Source organism: Phacochoerus africanus, chromosome 7 (genome assembly GCF_016906955.1).
Source record: "Phacochoerus africanus isolate WHEZ1 chromosome 7, ROS_Pafr_v1, whole genome shotgun sequence".
NCBI classification, from domain to species: Eukaryota; Metazoa; Chordata; class Mammalia; order Artiodactyla; family Suidae; genus Phacochoerus; species Phacochoerus africanus.
In genome coordinates, this window is record NC_062550.1 from 29,296,117 (window position 1) to 29,316,353 (window position 20,237).

Consider the following 20,237-nt stretch of genomic DNA (forward strand, 5'->3'; position numbering starts at 1 on the left):
ACACTGTAGCTTATAACTGGATCCAGGAGCTTCTAGTCCAACCACTGGGTTGTTGACCCTGTCCTCAACAAAGCTGTGACAACTAGAACACAAAGAGGAGGCTGTGCCTAACATCCAGTGCAGCCTCTAGTCATCACACCAAACACACCCTTTATCAATGGGACAAGGGCCAGTACATCCTGAGGAAAGATGTTGCAAGAATCCTTAGCAAAAAGAACCCTCACACCAAAAATACTGGACTCACACAGTCTACACAGGGTCACTCCCACATAAAAACAGTCTTCAAGACTACAGTGGCTGTTTCTCCTAAATTTATAGTCAGAGGAGTGTTAATAAAATGAAAAAGAAGAACAACTACTTTCAGTTAAAAGAACAAGAGAAATCTCCTGAATGAACAACAGCATCAACCTATCTAGTCTACTAGACTCCGAGTTCAAAAAGGAGGTAATAAAAATGCTGAAGGAATTAAAAAAGTCTACTGTAGGAAATGCATATCACTGTAACAAGGAACGAAAAATTACAAAAAGGAACAGATCAAAATTAGACAATTGCTGAGATAAAAATGAGCTAAAGGCAATAAATAGCAAATAAATAATGCAGAAGAATGAGTAAGTTATCTGGAAGATAAAAATAACAGAAACCACCCAATCACAACAGCAAACAAAAAGACCAAAAAAAAAAAAAATTAAAGCAACATACAAAATAGTGGCATAATATAAAGCATATAAATCTACACATAATAGGAAATTCCAGAAGGAGAAGAAAGAAAAAAGGGGGGAATCAAAAAATATATTTGAAGAAATTATAGTTGAAAAATTCCCAAACCTAAAGAAGAAAACAGATATACAGGTATAAGAAGCACAAAAGATCCCAAACAAGATGAACTCAAACAAAACCTACTCTAAGACATATCATATTAAAATGGTAAAAAATAAAGATTTGAATGACAGAAAGAGAATTGCCCTAGGGCTAGCAGTTTTTTGTTTTTTGTTTTTTTGTTTTTTGTTTTTTGTTTTTTAATTTACAGAAACCTTTCAAGCCAGAAGTGAGTAGCAAGATATATTCAATGTTCTGAAAGGGGAAGATGTCTACCAAAGACACTACTCAGCAGGGTTATCATTTAGAACAGAAGGAGATATAAAGAGTTTCTCAGAGAAGTAAAAACAAAGAATAAAGCAAACCTATATTAAAAGAAATACTGGGGAATTCCTTTTGTGACTCAGCATTAATGAACACAACTAGTATCTGTGAGGATGGGGATTGATCCCTGGCCTCACTCAGTGGGTTAAAGGATCCAGGGTTGCCATGAGCTGTGGTATAGGTCACAGACATGGCTTGGATCCTGTGTTGCTATGGCTGTGGGGTAGGCTGGTAGCTACAACTCCGATTAAACTCGTAGCTGGTAAGTTCCATATGCCATGGGTGTGGCCCTAAAAAGACAAAGAAAAAAGAATCCTAAAAGGTCCTCTCTAAGTATAAAAGAAGCAAGAATCTATAAAAAAGGGAAAAGTCATAATAGCAAAGGCAAATATATAAAAGTATTGAAGATTGGGCATTCCCATTGTGGCTCAGTGGGTTAGGACATGGTGTTGTCTCTGTGAGGATGCAGATTTGATCCTTGGTCTTGCAATGCTGGTTGCAGATATGCCTTGGATTGGGCATTGCTGTCACTGTGGATAGGCCAGTAGCTACAGCTCCGATTTGACCCAGGAACTTCCATGTGCCATAGTTGCAGCCTCGAAAGGAAAAAAAAAAATTGAGATCACTTAAATAGATGAAAAAACAATAAAAAGTCTGGGAAAACAATTACTTTATATATTTATTTATTTATTTAGTCTTTTCAGGGCTACACCCATGGCACATGGAAGTTTCCAGGCTAGAGATTAAATCAGAACTGCAGCTGCTGGCCTATGCCAAAGCCACAGCAATGCTGGATCTGAGCTGTGCCTGTGACCCACACCACAGCTCATGGCAATGCCAGATCCTTAACCCACTGAGTGAGGCCAGGGATTGAACCCATGTCCTTATGGATACTAGTCAGGTTTGTTACTGCTGAGCAACGATGGGAACTCCAGGAAAGCAATTATAGTTACAATGAAGAACAAAATAATGAACATGAACATGTATAACAGGACATCAAAACTAACAAAATGGAGGAGGGGAGTAAGAAAACTTAGATCATTTAGAATGTGTTTGAGCTTATATGACTACCAGTCTAAAGCAAGTATACATAATTATTGGTTAACATACTTAAAAATCAGAGTAACCACAAATTGAAAGCATACAATAGATTTTTTAAAAAAAACCCAGCAAATTGCAAGCATAATGCAAAAGAAAACCATCAAACCACCAAAGGAAAATCAAAAAAGAACAAGAAAAAAATACAAAATCAATTGCAAAACGAGGTTTAAATGGCAATAAATAATACTTATCAAGAATTACTTTACACATCAATGGACTAAATTTACAGATCAAAAGACACAGAGTGACATATTGGATAGTAAACTAAGATCCTAAAAAATTCTACCTATAACAGACCCACTTTAGGGCAGAAGACACATATTAATTGAAACTGAGGGGATAGAAAATGATATTTGGTGGAAATGGAAATGACAAAGTAGGGGTATCAATATTCATAGCAGACAAAATAGACTTTAAAACAAAGTCTAAAAAGAAAAACGAAGGACACTTTATAATGATAAAAGAATCAATACAAGAAGAGGACATTAAAATTGTTAACAAATATGCACTTAATATAGGAGCACCTAAATACATAAAATACTAACAGACATAAAGGGAGAAACTGACAGAAATATTATAATAGTAAGAGACTTAAACACTCCACTGACATCAAAGGACAGTTCTCTCAGACAGAAAATCAAGAAGGCAGCACAGACTCTACATGACACCATAGGACAGGTAGACTTAACTGATACCTACAGGACACTACATCCTGCCCAAAAAATGGAATACACATTCTTTTGAAATGCACATGGAACTTTCTCTAGAGCAGACTACATACTAGGACACAAAACAAGGCTTAACAAATTTAATAGGAAATAAAGTATTAAATATCTTTTCTGACAATGGCATGAAACTAAAAATCAACCATAGAGAAATGAGAAAATAAATGATTACATGGAGACTAAATAGCATGCTACTAAAAAACCAAGGGGTTAACAATGAAATCAAAGAAGAAATTTTTTAAAAATTGAGACAAACAATGATGAAAACCCAACCATCCTATAAAACCATCCTATAAAAATCTATAAGATGCAGGAAAAACAGTCCTTAGAGCAAAGATCATAGCAATATGGGCCTCTTAAAAAAAAAAAAAACTAAAAAAATGCCAGGTAAACAAACTAACCTACCACCTAAAAGAATCATAAGAAGAATAAACAAAACCTGCAGTCAGTAGAAGGAGGTAAATAATAAAGATCAATAAGGAAAGAAGAGATTTAAAAATCAGAAAAAAAAATCAAGAAACCCAAGAGCTGGTTCTTTGAAAGGATAAACAAAATTGACCAACCTCTGGCTAGGATCACCAAGAAAAAAGAGAGGACCCAAATAGACAAAATAATAAAGAGGAGAAGTAACAACCAATACCACATAGATACAAAAATGATAAAATATTATGAAGATATATGCCATGAAAATGGACAGTCTAAAATAATGGACAAGTTTCTAGAAAAATAGAGCCTTGATTCAAGACTGAATCAAGGAAAAACATAAAACTTGAAGACCAATCACTAGAAGTGAAATAGAACCTGAAACTTACAAAAACTCCCTACAAAGACCTAGGACCACATGACTTTGCTGGGGAATTCTACCAAATATACATAGAATAATTTATACTGATAAGTCTCAAACTCTTCCAAAAGATTGAAAAGGAAAGATCACTCCAAAAATCATTCTATTAAGCCACTATCACCCTGATACCCAAAAGAAATTTGCAGTCCAATATGTTTTATGAATATAGATATAAAAATCCTAAACAAAACATTAGCAAATCAATGCAACACATAAGAAGTGTCATACTCCACAATCGAGGCAGAGTCATCCCAGAGTCACAAGGACAGTTCAATATATGCAAATCAATCAATGTAATACACCCCACCAAGAAAAGACAAAAACTACATAATCATCTCAATAGATGTAGAAAAACCATTTGATAAAATTCAATATATATTCATGCTAAAGATCTCTTGTAAAAGTGGATATAGAGAGAACATATAATAAAAGAATTTATGACCACAGCCAACATAATACTCCATATTGAAAAGCTGAAAGCTTTCTTGCTAAAATCTGGAGGCGAGCAAGATGCCCACTCTCACCACTTCTATTCAACCTAGGGGTAGCAGTTCTAGCCACAGCAGTCAGACAAGAGAAAGAAATAAAGGGAATCCAAATCAGAATGGAAGAAGTAATATCATCATTATCTTCAGATGACATGATACTCTATACAGAAAACTCTAATGACTCCATACAAAACCTATTAGAACTGATGAATTTGGCAAGATGGCAAGATATAAGATTAATATACAGAAACTTGTACTTCTTTATACTAACAATGACATATCAGAAAAAGAAAGTAAAAAGTTATCCTGTTTTGGGGGTTATTGTTTTTTTGTTTTGTTTTTTTGCCTTTTATAGGGCCACTCCCATGGCATATGGAGGTTCCCAGGCTAGGGGTAGAATCGGAGCTGTAGCCACTGGCCTACACCAAAGCCACAGCAACGTGGGATCCAAGCTGCGTCTGCAACCTACACCACAGCTCATGGCAACGCCAGATCCTTAATCCACTGAGCAAGGCCAGGGATGGAACCCACAACCTCATGGTTCCTAGTCGGATTTGTTAACCACTGCACCACGATCGTAATTCCAAAAGTAATCCTGTTTAAAACCACATCAAGTGCTCACTTTGGCAGCACATATACTAAAATTGGAATGATATAGAGAAGATCAGCATGGCCCCTGCTCAAGGATGACATGCAAATTCGTGAAGCATTCCATATTTTTAAGACATGGAAACACCCACTGACAGATGAATGGATTAAGAAGATGTGGTATATGTATACATGATGGAAAACTACTCAGCCATAAAAAACAAAATAATGCCATTTGCAGCAACATGGATGGAACTAGAGACTCTCATACCAGGCGAAGTATGTCAGAAAGAGAAAGACAAATACCATATTACATCACTTATATCTGGAATCTAATACATGGCACAAATGAACCTTGCCACAGAAAAGAAAATCATGGACATGGAGAACAGACTCATGGTTGCCCAGGGGGAGGGGGAGGGGGAGGGAGTGGGATAGATTGGGAACTTGGGGTTAACAGATGCAAACTATTGCCTTTGGAATGGTGAAGCAATAAGATCCTGCTGTATAGCACTAGGAACTATGTCTAGTCACTTATGAGGGAGCATGATAATGTGAGAAAAAAGAATGTATACATGGATGTATAACTGGGTCACCTTGCTGTACAGTAGAAAATTGACAGAACACTTAAACCAGTTATAATGTAAAAAATAAAAATCATTATAAAATATGAAAAAATAAAACCACATCAAAAGATAAAATATCTAGGAATAAACCTAACCAAGAAAGTGAAAGACTTATACATTGAGAACTATAAAACATTAATAAAGAAAACTGAAGGTGATTCAAGGACATGGAAAGATATCCCATGCTCTTGGATTGGATGAATTTTTAGTTAAAATGACCATACTATACAAATCAATCTATACATTTAATGCAATCCTGGAGTTTTCTTGGGGTGCAGTAGGTTAAAGATCCAGTGTTGTCACTGCAACTGCTTGCATCACTGCTGTGGCATGAGTTTGATCCCTGGCCCAGGAACTTCCACATGCCTAGGGTATAGCCAAGAAAGAATAAATAAAGAAATTTTAAAAATAATTAAAAATATAATGCTATTAATTTACCTATGACATTTTCATAGAACTAGAACAAATAATCCTAAAAGTTATACATAACCACAAAAGACCCAGACTGCCAAGCAATCCTAAGGAAATAGAACAAAGCAGAGGTATAAGCCTTTTAGACTTCAGACAACACTACAAAGCTATAATAGTCAAAACATCATGGTATTGGCACAAAGGTATATAGATCAATGGAACATAATAGCCAGCCCAGAAATAAGCCCTCAGACCTAGTCTATTAACCATGAACAAGAAGCAAGAATATTTGATGGGGAAAAGAGAGTCTCTTCAGCAAGTGTTAGGAATTATGTATGACGACATGTAAATCAATGAAGTTTGAATACTTCCTCACACCATACACAAAAATAAACTCAGAATGGCTTAAAGACTTAAATATAAGACAAGATACCTTGAAATTCCTAGAAGAGAATGTAGGCAAAACATACTCTAACATAAATTATAGCAATGGTTTTTTATGTCAGTCTCCCAAGGCAATAAAAATAAAAGCAAAAATAAATAAATGGTGCCTAATAAAAATTGTGTACAGAAAGGAAACCATAAACCAAAGAAGATAACCTATGGACTGGAAGAAAATATTTGCAAATTATGTGAATGACAGGGCTTAATTTCCAAATATACAAATAGCTTATACAACTCAATATCAAAAACAAGTCAATAAAAAATGGGCAGACGAGCTAAAGAGACATTTCTCCAGAGAAGACATACAGATGGCCAATAGGCACATGAAAACATGTTCAACACTGCTAACTATTAGACAAATGAAAATAAAAACTACAATGAAGTATCAGTTCACACTGATCAGAATGGCCATTATCAAAAAGTCTACAAATGATAAATGCTGCAGAAGGTATGGAGAAAAGATCCCTCCTACACTGGTGGTGGGAATATAAATTGGTGCAGCTGCTACAGTAAACAGTATGGGGGTTCCTTAAAAAAACTAAAAAGTTTATCAAGGTCAGCCTAGCTATCTTAACATCAACATTTATTAAAAATACTTATTTAAAAGTGAAAAATCCAGGATAACAAAATGTCACTCAGTTAAACCCTGGGATACATTTATACTAATTATAGAGAACTTGGAATGGAAATATAGTTAGGTATAATAAAGTCCATTTATTATTGAAGAAATTTTTGAAGGCTGCTCACAGATTGTCTCATTCATATTTGCATATACCATGTGTCTTAATTGCTTCCAGATATATAGAAGAGGTATAATATTATTTGAAGAAAAAAATTAATAATCTATTTTATCACCAAATTGTGCTATAAATCAGGCATATATTTGTGAGAAGTTTGCTTAGAAATGTTGTTAATGGAAATAGAACAATGCCACTTAAAACACGAGTAAAAGCCCACGTCCTAACATTATTAGTGGTTTAAGCAAATTAACTAGAAAAAATTCTACTGTGGACTGTAATGAATTTGAACTCTTACTACTTACAGGAGAAATTAGATAACCTGAATAAAGTAAAAATCCTAAAGAATCATTTTGTCTCTGAACTCTTCAATTTGTATGCATTAAATATGAAGATATTTTTAAAAGTTAATCATATCTCAGTAAAGTGGTTTAAAAAAAGAATTATCCTGAATTTTTGTGAAACAGTTCAATTATTTGTACAACTAGTTGAATCATTTGCATTATTATTACAAAGGGCGGGGTTGAAAAAAACTCCCTGACTCTGTATCAGTGCTATAGCTGCAGAAAGCAGCAGTTACACAAATGTCCAACAAAATGCTTCTGAAATAACTTTGAAAAAAATTATAGAAATATTGCTTCTGTGAGATTCTAAGAGATGCAGAGCTTTAGTAAGGCTACTAAAAATAGATGATTGATAGAAGTATAATACATTGCTGTTAATGAATACACAATATTTTATGATCCATGGCCACTATAAAATGCATGATCAGGCATACAGGAACTCAAATATTAATGCAAAATAAACATTATTGTATCATAATAGTCTTAGAAAAATCTAAATCAAAAGGTGAGTCAATGCTACGTTGTCAACAATACAATTAGGTAAATATGCATTTAAAAAGATGGACTGTTAGTGAAATGATTAAAGACATGGAACCTAGAATGCAAGCTATATATAATTTTTAAAGTATCCACTTGTATGTTTATTTCTGAGTACTATTTGGCAACTCTTATAGATATTAATATAATAAATAAAATGATGAAGAACTAAATATTTAATGAACACAATGTCTTTGAAATTTTCAGATATTAAAACACTCTCTGAGGCTACCCAAAGTTTTGATGTTTCAAAAAAAGAAAAGAAGGAAAACAAAAAGTAGCATTAATACTAACTTATCCAATCAAGAAACTACTAGGAAAAGAGAAGAGGGTGACTTATTTGTGAGTAACATCAATTGTTTCATCTCATAATTGGTCTCAAAATTGTACATAAATTAATTCATATTTTCCATATTAGATACAACATCATCTTAAGCCAAACAAAACAAAAAAATGGCCTACTAAAGAGCATTATGGTCTTTTTAGTATAGTAAATACACAGACTGAACAATTTCTAGATTTATGATGGATTATTAAAATTTTCTACAAGTAATAAAATATGCTATAATATTTAAGGTATTAAGACCTTAAGTTATTTAGAAATGTAGTTTCTCCATTAATATATTGCAATACATTTTAGTATTAATTTTATGAGCATATAGGAGTTTGCATATTTTTGACAGTATATATTTAAATTTTCTTATAGCAGTATATTGTAAAATACATTTTCCAAAATTAAATTTCTCAAATGACTTTGAGTTCTGCAGTGTTAACACAATACATTTTCTAATCACAAAAATAAAATTAGAAAACCACTAACGAAAAATCTATCTTAAGAAATCCTATTAGTCTAGAAAAAAAATAGTGATTTAAAGAGAAATTCATAAGAGAAATCATAACGATTAAGTCAATACATGTTAAAATTTGTGGAGCATAGCTAAAGCAGAATTTAGAAGAATGTTGTAGCTTTAAATTTTATTTGAACACCAAGTTTGAACTTATATGGACACAAATGAATTAGTATTCAGTACCATAATAGAGTCAATAACAAGATATGAATAATTATGATCAGTAATCAATAATTATAAAGAAAAAATTGGAGGGTATTAGGACTTTACAAAGACGAAGAAGCCAGGCAATATTTTTGTGAGAGTGAAGAATAAAACATGAAGACAAAAATGAACAAAATACAGAATGGAAAAGTATACTGAAATCTTTATGAAACATATTCTGGAAAAATCTAAGGCATCAAAAGCATCATAGTTGAGATGAGAAAATGTAACTTGCTTATAGAAAAGCAGTCAAATAGAAAACTTGAACACCTGTACTCAATTACTCTTCAACAATAGAGAGAAGACAGTCGCTTCAGCAAATGATACTGGGAAAACTAAACAGCCCAATATAAATCAATGAAGTTAGAAAACTCCCTCACACCATACACAAAAATAAACTCAAAATAACTTAAAGACTTAAATATGAGGCAGGGTACCATAAAACTCCTAGGAGAAAATATAGGCAAAACATTCTCTAACATAAATCATAGCAATGGGTTCTTAGGTCAGTCTCCCAAGGCAAAAGAAATAAAAGCAAAAATAAACAAACAGGGCCTAATAAAACTTTTGTACAGCAAAGAAAACCATAAATAAAACTAGAAGATAACCTAGAGGCTGGGAGAAAATACTTGCAAATTGTGCAACTGAAAAGGACTTAATTTCCAAAGTCCAAGCTCATACAACTCAATATCAAACACAAACAATAAGAAATGGGCAGAATTGCTAAACAGACATTTCTCCAATGAAGACATACAGATGGCCAATAGGAACATGAAAAGATGCTCAATATCACTATTAGACAAATGCAAATCAAATCACAATCACGTATCATCTCACACTGGTCAGAATGGCCATCATCAAAAAGTCCACAAACAATAAATTTTGGAGAAGGTGTAAAAAAAAGGGATGCCTCCTGCACTGTTGGTGGGAATATAAATTGGTGCAGCCATTAGGGAAAACAATATGGAGCTTCCTTAAAAAACTAAAAATAGAGTTACCTTATGATCAAGCAATCTCACTTATGGGCATATGTCTGGAGAAAATGCTAATTCAAAAAGATACAGACATCCCAATGTTCACAGCAGCACTATTGACAATAGCCAAGGCATGGAAGCAAATAAAATGTCCATCAATAGACTCTTAGCTTAAGAAGAGTGTGGTATATATAAATACATGATAGTATATTATGCACCCCTAAAAAAGAATGAAATAATGCCCTTTGGACCTAGAGTTTATCATACTAAGTGACATAAGTCAGATAAAAATAAACACCATATAATATCACATATATGGAATCTCAAATATGATACAAATGAACTTATCTACAAAACAGAAACAGACTCACAGACCTAGGTTATGGTTATCAAAGGGCAAATGGGTGGGGGGATAAATTAGGCTTTTGGGATTACCAGATAGAAACTACTATATACAAAATAGATAAATAAGAAGGATTTACTGTATAAACATAGGGAAGTATATTCAGTGTCTTATAGTAACATATGTGTGTGTATATATACATATATAACTTACATTATATGTTATATCTATAGATATATGTCAATCACTTTGCAGTATACCAGAAAATAGTGCAGCATTGTAAATCAACTACTTCAACAACAGAAACAAAAAAGAACAACAGGGATATCCTTGAGCTGATCAGGCAACCCTGTCTTTCATCTTGCCTTTAAAAATGCTTACCTGAGACCATTGAGACTTTTGAGCAGCAGGCACCCACTCTCCTTTTTTGGCCTTGCAATAAATACTGTACTTTCCTTCACTATAAAAAAACAAATAGGGAGTTCCCATTGTGATTCAGCAGTAATGAACCCAACTGGTATCCATGAGGACAGAAGTTTGATCCCTGGCCCCCTTGGTGGGTTAAGGATCTGGTGTTGTCATAAGCCATGGTGTAGGTCATAGACACGACTCAGATTTGGCATTGCTGCAGCACTGCTGTAGCTGTGGCATAGGTCAGACGCTGTAGCACCAATTAGACCTCTAGTCAGGGAATTTCCATATGCCACAGGTGTGATCCTAAAAAAATACAAAAAATAAAAAGAAACTTGATAATATATTAATTCAAAAAAACCTTAGATCTAGATGATTTTCTGGTAAATTTTACTATATCATCCAATTTTGTGTGTATGTATGTGTGTGTGTGTGTGTGTGTGTGTGTGTGTGTAAAATGAGAAACTGAAGAATGATTCCCAATCAATTTAATATGGGTAACATAGTTTTGATTCCAAAACTTAATGAGAATAGTACAAAAAGGAAAAGTTATGGAACTTTTTCTCATAATGATAGTTTTGAATATCTTAAATAAGGCAGCACTACAACACGTTCAATGGTGAATTTAGGCAGACTTCATCTCAGGAATAAAAGAATGGTTTAACTTCAAAAAGTCTATCAGAATAACTTACCATAACATAGAAAAAATAAAAGAGTAAAAAAGGTAAAATTTGCTCAACCAAATGAATAAGAATTGTTAAAATGTTGAATGTCTTTTCATGATAAAACCTCAAATTAATTAGAATCTATGAGAACTTTCTTGACAGTTTCTCTACCATTAAAAACAAGCCACCGTATCAAAATCATATTTATCTGAGATATATTTTCTTTAAAACTGGAAATAAAGTGAGTGTGTTCCTATTATAGAGTGTAGTTCAGGGTATACACAAATGATAATTATGAAAATAAAAGATTCAAATATTGCAAGAGAAGGACTAAATTGTCAATATTTAGCATGGCTAGCTCAAGTACTAAATATACCAGAATCAATGCACAAGTTTCTTGCCTTGCCAACAAATATCAATAGGTTTGGTAGAAACAAAAATCAGAGGAATAGACCACTTAAAAATGAGGTAGTTAACCCAATACCATATACTAATGAGGACATAGAGAGATTAAGCCCTCATACCGATGAAGGTTTAAACAACTGCAATCTGCCTGTAGAATAAGCCAGTTTTTCTCACCGATGTTAATATTTTTATAACCTATGATTTAGCAGTCTATTCTTCAGTATGTAACCCAGAGTAATTTTTATGTAAGTAACCCAGAGTAAATAACCCAGAGTAATGTTTATGTAAGAGGATCTATAAGAGTGATGGAACATAAGACGAGGGTAGTGGGAAGTTGAAAATGAGTCATCTACCATGAGAAACGGTAGGTAGGATATTGAGGGCACGTACCTAAGAAGCAATCGGAGGGGAATAACCTAATATGCACACCAAAGTAGGAAGTTATCATAAAGCCAGCACTGAGTGAATCAAACTGAAATCAAAGATACTCTATTGCTTGATAATAGTTACATGGGAAATACAGAGATAAGCAGCATGTATATATTACAAATATATTTACTTTTTTAAGGGCATATACTCTAAGTAGGCCCATATGTAAAAGAGCATGGAAAGAAGTGAAATAAAAGAAAGGCATAACATAAAGTAAGAAAGAGGAAAACAATTATAGTGCTCTGTGCACTAAGAATAGGAGTCTCAGAACATGATACTATAATATAAAATAACTGATATTTAAAATAAAAATATTGTCTCAATATTAGCTCTGTTTGTCACCTAATCCTTACAATAATTCTATAAGTTTACTGTTACACCTACTCTCACTAGAGTGTTTTTAGACATCTATGATGCCCAGCCCATATAACCAAGATTTAACATGCCTAGAACTAGTATTTTATTTCAATATTGTAAATAAATAGAGTTTCTCCTGTGGCACAGTGGGTTAAGAATCCAGCTGCAGTGGCTTAGGTTGCTGCAGAGATGTGGGTTTGACTCCCAGCCCAGCGCAGTGGGTTAAAGGATCCTACAAAGGTTGCACCTTTGGCTTGGATTCAATCCCTGGCCTAGGAACTTCCATATGCCACAAGTGCAGGCATGAAAAAAAAAATGTAAATAATTTAATACAAGTATATACATGTAAATAATATAAGCAGAGTTTGACTATCCTAATTTACTTGATGTAGCTCTAGTTTTTAAAAATAGCTCTTTTATGTTGTTTAGTATGTTTTAACAATTTGACTTTTAACCAGCTAATTCTACCTATTTTTGTTTCCATTGTAACATTTGATAAATAAAATTTTGTAGAAAAAGCGAAATATTTTCTCTTCGGGGGTAAACATTTCCTCAATAATGTTGTTTTGAAGCATGTTAACCTTATATGAAATATGGGTACTTTGAGGCTGCAGGCTAGGAGGAACTAAAGTAATGACTCATGTGATTGGCACCATTAATAACTTGTGTTGTTCCTCCTTCAGACTATCATGACTCTACTTTTTACTGCATGTTCTTCTTTCTTTACAGTGCCCAATCTGGAAGAAATCAGTTGACTTCAAAAGCCCAGTACTAATCACAACAATTTCCCTATAGAATTTGCTGGCTGGAGATTCAATATTACATTTTCAAATAGGATTTCATGTCTCACATGAAAAAGTCCAATAATAAACCTAATTTCAAGTGTTATAAACATAGATTGAGAGAGATATATGTAAATGCTTTCAATATAAAGTATATTGTTATAAAATAATCAAATATGTTAAAAAAGGTGAATGTCATATCTACTTCATATATCAAAGTGTGTACTACTATAGCTAAATTTAATATATGTACTTTTGGTGAATATACACAGAAAATTATATTATTTCTATTTTAAGATCTTTGATATAATATTTCAAGCACTGTCACATTACCTACTGCCACAGACTACAAGCCTAAAGGCCAGTATTTACAAAAATGTCTACATTAGTAGGGATAGTAAGAAATAAACACCAATGTAATATACTTGTGAACTGAAGTTTGGCACTTGCCATCAGCCTCTACATGGAGTAAACCATGAGCCACTATAGTTGCTGACCTGAAATACCCTTGAGTGGAGCTCAGGGTGGAGACCAGGAGTGGGGCACTCTGTGCTCTGGGCAGACTGGAAGCAGGTCTTCAGATAGTGAGATGTTTTTAGGAGAAGATTTTATGAGCCCAATTCTTGCATGTCCTCATAGCTAGAAAAACTCTAAAATCCTTCAATGATGACTGATGTCTGTGACTAGTAGTAACTTTCACGAGACCAGCAGCAAACCTGTAAAATGTGTGCATGGCTGCATGCATCTTCCTTTTCACCTTTATGATATATATGTATGATATATATTTCCCCTTTCCTCTTTGGAGGAAACTACCTGAAATACTACCCCCCCCCCCCCCAGCTGCAGTCAGTGGAAAAACAAAAGGTGTCATCTGTGAGAACAGCCACTCCCAAGGGTGGGCCAGTGAGCCCTGAAGGAACTCAGGAAAGCATTTCAAAGGAGTGATTCCAGTAAACCCAGACCTTTGCATTTTCCCATGGAAACTCATTGTCTATACATCTTCTGTGAAAATGGTTATCTGTAAAACTTTTGTTCCTACTATCTTCCCTTTGTTGCAGAAACTCATATATCCTACCTTCCCCACTGGCCTCCTCAGAGTGGTTTCTCAGGGCTACCTGAGATGCTGTCTCCTGGGCTTATGTCCTAATTTCACCCCAAATAAAACTAAACTCTCTACTTTCAGGTTGTATTTTTTTATTCAACATACTATATATATAATAAATAAACTCAGACATGTTAAAATGTATATGTCATAGGAATAAAATTTAAATGTAAACATGATATACATACTGTATTATTCAGACCAGTAACACTAGCAAAGGAAGTTAAAAACATACACTTATAGTTCTAAATATTTTGTTGAGTGGCCATTCATAAAGATCACATTCTCTCCAGTATAGTAAAAGAAGCATTGTTAGATTTATAAATAACCACAATTACTTTAAAAGTTAGTTAATTTTATAAAATTTATGTACCTTTGGAGTTCCCATCATGGCTCAGTGGTTAACGAATCCAACTAGGAACCATGAGGTTGTGGGTTCGATCCCTGGCCTTGCTCAGTGGGTTAAGGATCTGGCGTTGCCATGAACTGAGGTGTAGGTTACACACTTGGCTCGGATCTGTGGCTCTGGCGTAGGCTGGTGGCTATAGCTCTGATTAGACCCCTAGCCTGGGAACCTCCATATGCCGTGAGAGTGGCCCAAGAAATGGCAAAAAGACAAAAAAAATTTTTAAAAAAATTATGTACCTTCTTTCTTCATAAAACCACTTCATACATTCCACTTTTCTTGTTAATGAAAACATATTAATAAAAAAACAGTTTTTTATTTAGTACCTGCCTTTTGTAAAATCGACTACTTTTTTTAGAGCTTTTAGGTTTAAAACCAAATTGAGAGGGAGATACAGAGATTTCCCATATAACCCCTATCCCTGCACATGTTTTGCCTTCCCATTATCACCATGCCCCACCAAAGCAGTAATTCTGATGAACCCACCAAGACCTAACATGATCACCCAAAGTCCATAGTTTATATTAGGGTCACTCTTGGTGTTGACATTCTGTGGGTTTGGACAAACATGCAGTGACAAGTATTCATCATTATGGTGTCCTCTGGGCTCTACCTAGTCATCCCCCTTCCCAAGAGCCCACCTTTTAAAAATGTTTTCTTTCAGACCCCAGAATAACCAACTTATTAAGAATTTATCATGTATTTATTAAAAATAAATTATTTGTTATCATGTATTTATGCTTTATCATTAATAATTTATTAGCAATAATTTGCATTAGGCACTATGCTCAGTGGATTACATGCACTATATCATTTTTACTATACCCCTTTTGGCTAATTATTATTATCATTAATTACCTTTATTACTTCAATTTTTTAAAATGAGGAAACCAAGTCATATGAATATTTTTTAATAATATGCACAAAACCAAATAGCTTAAAAGTGACTGAGGCAAGATTTGAATTAATTGTCTCTATTCCAATATTAAGCTCTTACCACTACACCTATTTCTTTATTGAGGGACAACTCCAATGTCATAGTAGTTGTCAGATCATCCATCTCTTAAATTAGAAGACACAGGGTATTTGTTAATTGATAGCTTTTCATCTATCCAGAGTTCCCCTTTCTTCATGAGAACCTGTCATTTTAGTTTCTCACACAGTATTTCTAACCCATTCAAGCCTACATTTAATATACTTTTCAAATACCTGTAACTTCCCTCAAATTACTTAGAGATAGGCTGGAAATAAATATTTTTTATCAACCAAAAATGAAATTTTGAGACTAAAAAGGGGTTACTATTAAGAATTTCACAGGACAACAGGCATACAGTGAGGCTGGCCCTGGGTAAACCAGAGCTTATGATTATCCTATTTAGAGAGAAACATGCCTATGTCTCTGGAATAGTTGGAGATCTATCTGTATCTGGAATCTCTTTGAAGTACACTACATCAGGGGTCTTATATTCTGTAAACAGTTTTTTTTTACATTATAATCCATGTATTGTAAGAATGAGCCCTTTAAGAATTCCCAACATGGTTCCAAAAATTAGACCTCGGGTTCTTCATTGTAAATTGAAAAACAACAGAGAAAACCAACCATTCTGTGTTCCATACAGCTATTCCATGCAGCATCCTATGTATCCCATACAGCATGACATGTGTTGCTCCAGGAGAAGAGGAGGATTACTGTACCACTCTGTTAGACACATCTGTTGTTGGGCTGACTCAAAGGAAGCTTATATGCGTTTGCACTGAATTGTCACCTAAGTAATATGCACTTGAAAGATTACTTACACAGGTCAGAAAATTAAAGTCAGTAGTTTCAAGTCTCTATGATAAATTGCTAGCAAGGCGCCTAGAATTTCAGAGTTAAAAAGTGTCTTCAAGAAAGGCCAGTACTTTTAATTAAGCAAACTAAAGTTCGAATCAGTTAATTATTCACCAAAAATTGGTGATAGATGTCTTACAACACTTAGCAATCTCGACATGGCACATTCAGTGTTCTCTGCTATGGAGGACTGACCCAACAAACTGTAGCCGCTGCAGAGTCTTTTGTCCTATTTCATCAGAATGAAGTAGTAAATATCCAAGAATCTGAATAGTCCACATTCTATAATTTTGCCAAGTCCCTCAACACCCCTCACTGTAAATAAAGGGGAATTTGCTTACTGTAACCCAAAATATAGTTTCCTTCTGTTTCTAGAATCCCTGTAAATTAAAATGGTTTGCTTTTTAAATTCTACAAGAGTCTGAACAATATTGGTCTAATTCTAGAGTGAATAAGTTCATAAAAACTAATGTTGGAACACAGAGTGTTAAGACTGCAAAATTAAAGGTTACAACTCAGATGCTGTAATTTCAAACTATGGATCATTGGTAATTTGTGACACCTCTGGGTTAGTTCACTGGCATGCGGCAAATAAGCAAGTTAGGTTAAGTATGAATGATGAATATCAAAGTAACTCAATTTTTTAAATGTTCATATTTTTACTAAGCCAGTATTTTCTTTTTTATTCCCCCATGGTTGGTCTACAGTTCTAATCTATGCATTTGTTTGTTTATTTGGAAAATGATATTGCCTCTATTAAGGATAGAGCTAAAAGAAGCAGCTTTAATTAAAGACAGAGCTAGAAAAATTAAATGAACCATTTGCAAAAAAATTTGTTCAAAATCTGTAAAGGTATAGGTAATCATCAAATAAGTTTATCTCATATTAATAAAAGAGTATAATAAAAACACTCTCAAAAACAAGGTATGTTGTACTTTTACCTGATACTTTGAAACATTATAAAGTTAGCAATGAATTAAAATATATTAATATTCTTCAATTCAAATGTCTTTAGTCTTTTGCATGGAAAGAACTATATACTATACATATATTTATACTATATATATAGTTAATACAAATTAACATGATTAATTAAATATTGGAGAAGCAATTTGGTGTATTTTAAAGATGATTTATGTACAACTATAAAAATCAGGCATATTGCGGTTGGATGTATTTTGCATGTTCAGCAGTGTTTGATACTGCATATTTTATTTCCAACTGTCAAGAAATAAAAAATGTTCAGTATCCAAACCACATAGAACTTAAAGGAATACAAGTCTGTGTTAACAAGTGAAAGCATTTATTGTGAAGTTGAAAATGAAAGCAGAAAGCCTTTTTTCTTCACCTAACCTGGTGGGATGTCCTGTTTACTAAGGACATAGTAACTTCGACAGGTTTAATATAAGCATGAAGGAGTCGCCAAGCTGCTGTTTTTGTTTCAGCAAAACAGTGAAGGCTTCAGTGAAGATTTTATTCTTTTCAATTCTACCTAAGTTTGCTTCCTTTTTAAGTTGTTGTTTTTACTTGGGGACACCCCTGCAGGAGTGTTACTGGCAACAGCCGGGAAGCAGACATGCACATCCCAAATGATCCCCACAGGAGCAGTCTTTGACATTCAGAAAATATCTTATGATCACAAGTCCACCATACTTCAAGATAAATCTTTGCACTTGATGGATTTCTAAATGTGCTTAAACAAAGCTCATGTAATGAAAAAGTAATCAGACTTCATTAGGTTTCCTCAGTTAATGAATCCTCTGAATATTTAACCCCTTTATAAAGAAGTTGACTATTTTAAAGAAAATAATCATATACATTAGCAAAAAATGTTTGCTTCTTCCATATGTTGATATCCACTACTAATTTACATTCTCCCTTTGCTTCCCTAACCCTATAACTACAAATACACGCATGCACACATACACACAGATGCAACACTCACATGTATTCATGCATCATCTGATCCTCCCTAGATTCCTGGGAGTAGCAGAGTGCAGACAAAGAAAAATTTGGTTCCCAGTAACTTTGGCAATTCTATTTAAACCTCATCATCTCAGGTGCAGCTCAAGGAAAGAACATGTACAATGATGTACTCCAGAGACTACCACACAATATGTTGATTCTTTCTTCAGTATTGAACCAAATCAGTCCATCAGTGTGAACAGCACACATCTCAAAGAAACAAAGTAGTAAGGTATTAGAAAGAATAAATTTCAGTATTTATCTTTTGAAGGATAGCATATTTAAATCTGTATCTTTATAAAATTCTGCCTTCCTCTGATCTTCAAAGTGATCAGTTAAGGAGCACGGGTGCAAGAGTCCATTTGCTTCATGCCCAATTGGATAGGACCCTACCACACTGCCTCTCATCTGTATGTCAGAATTGCCAGGAAGCTTAAGTTTGTGTTAAATAAATTCAGATGGTTACTTCTTTATATTTAACTGTTACTGTGGACGATACTCTGAGAAAATGAATATACATAATAAGGGGGTTAATTTTTATCACAAAATACCACGGCCAGAGAAGAAGGAGGACCCCAAAAAGGACTAATTTCTTTAAACAGTATCATTAAGTTTTTGGTAAATTTCTATTTACTGTACAGCCCTGTAAGTACTTCAGAAAAGGAGTGGTTTAAATAGGAAAATACAGAAATCTTTTATACTGTAGATCATTTCTGAATTTAGACCTTAGAAAAACAAAGACAAATGTTGTTTTATATATTTTGAATAGCCAATTATAAAAATCAGGAGAAAACTTTCAGGGTAATTGACAAGAAATACTTAGACCATCTGTCTGTCTGTATGTGTCTGTCTGTCTGTCTGTCTATCTATCTATCTATCTATCTATCTATCTATCTATCTATCATCCATCTGTCTATGAATCAATCTAGAAAGACAGAGAGGCTGGAGGGACTGATCTGTATTGACTCTCCTACAGGAACTTAAATTCTCTATATACTGTCTTTGTCACAGAAACTTCAAGTGGGTACCCCTGAGTCTATTTTGGCATCTACTCTGATAAGATGCAATATCTGCTCATTTAAATTCTATTCCAAGCAAGGTAGATGCTATATTTTTATTTTTTGTGTCCATATAAATTCTATGGAGTTATGTTCTGGCAAACAGACAAATCAGCTTGCTCCTGTGAAACATAAATATAATAAAATTCATTGAATTATTATAATAGAATTAAAAAATAAAAATTAAAACACCTTAGTTTCATGTATTGTTAGGCAGGATCCAGACAATTCCTCATTTAAGGGCTAGAGACATCCTACTTAAAACATCTTTCTTGGGTTACAGTAGAATACCTGGGTGTTCAGTGAGGTATTTTCACTGTTGTCCATTAGATGTTCTCCGCCTGGCCTTGCAGTATGTCTCAGTGCATATACAGCTTAGTCTCCAGGCAAATGCTCAAGGAGGACTCTATGGAGAAATCCAGATCTGCTCATCTGTGCTAAGCTTTCATCACTGATTTCCTGTAGTACAAAT

The 20,237-nt window shown here is 34.0% G+C and overlaps 1 non-coding gene across 1 annotated transcript; it reads left to right on the forward strand.

Annotated features, from left to right (window-relative positions):
• Positions 1 to 4,912: 4,912 nt before the first annotated feature.
• On the forward strand, positions 4,913 to 5,019 carry LOC125131900 (U6 spliceosomal RNA). The gene has a single exon (XR_007136075.1). It is a non-coding gene; the product is annotated as a U6 spliceosomal RNA (small nuclear RNA).
• The last annotated feature ends 15,218 nt before the right edge of the window (positions 5,020 to 20,237 follow it).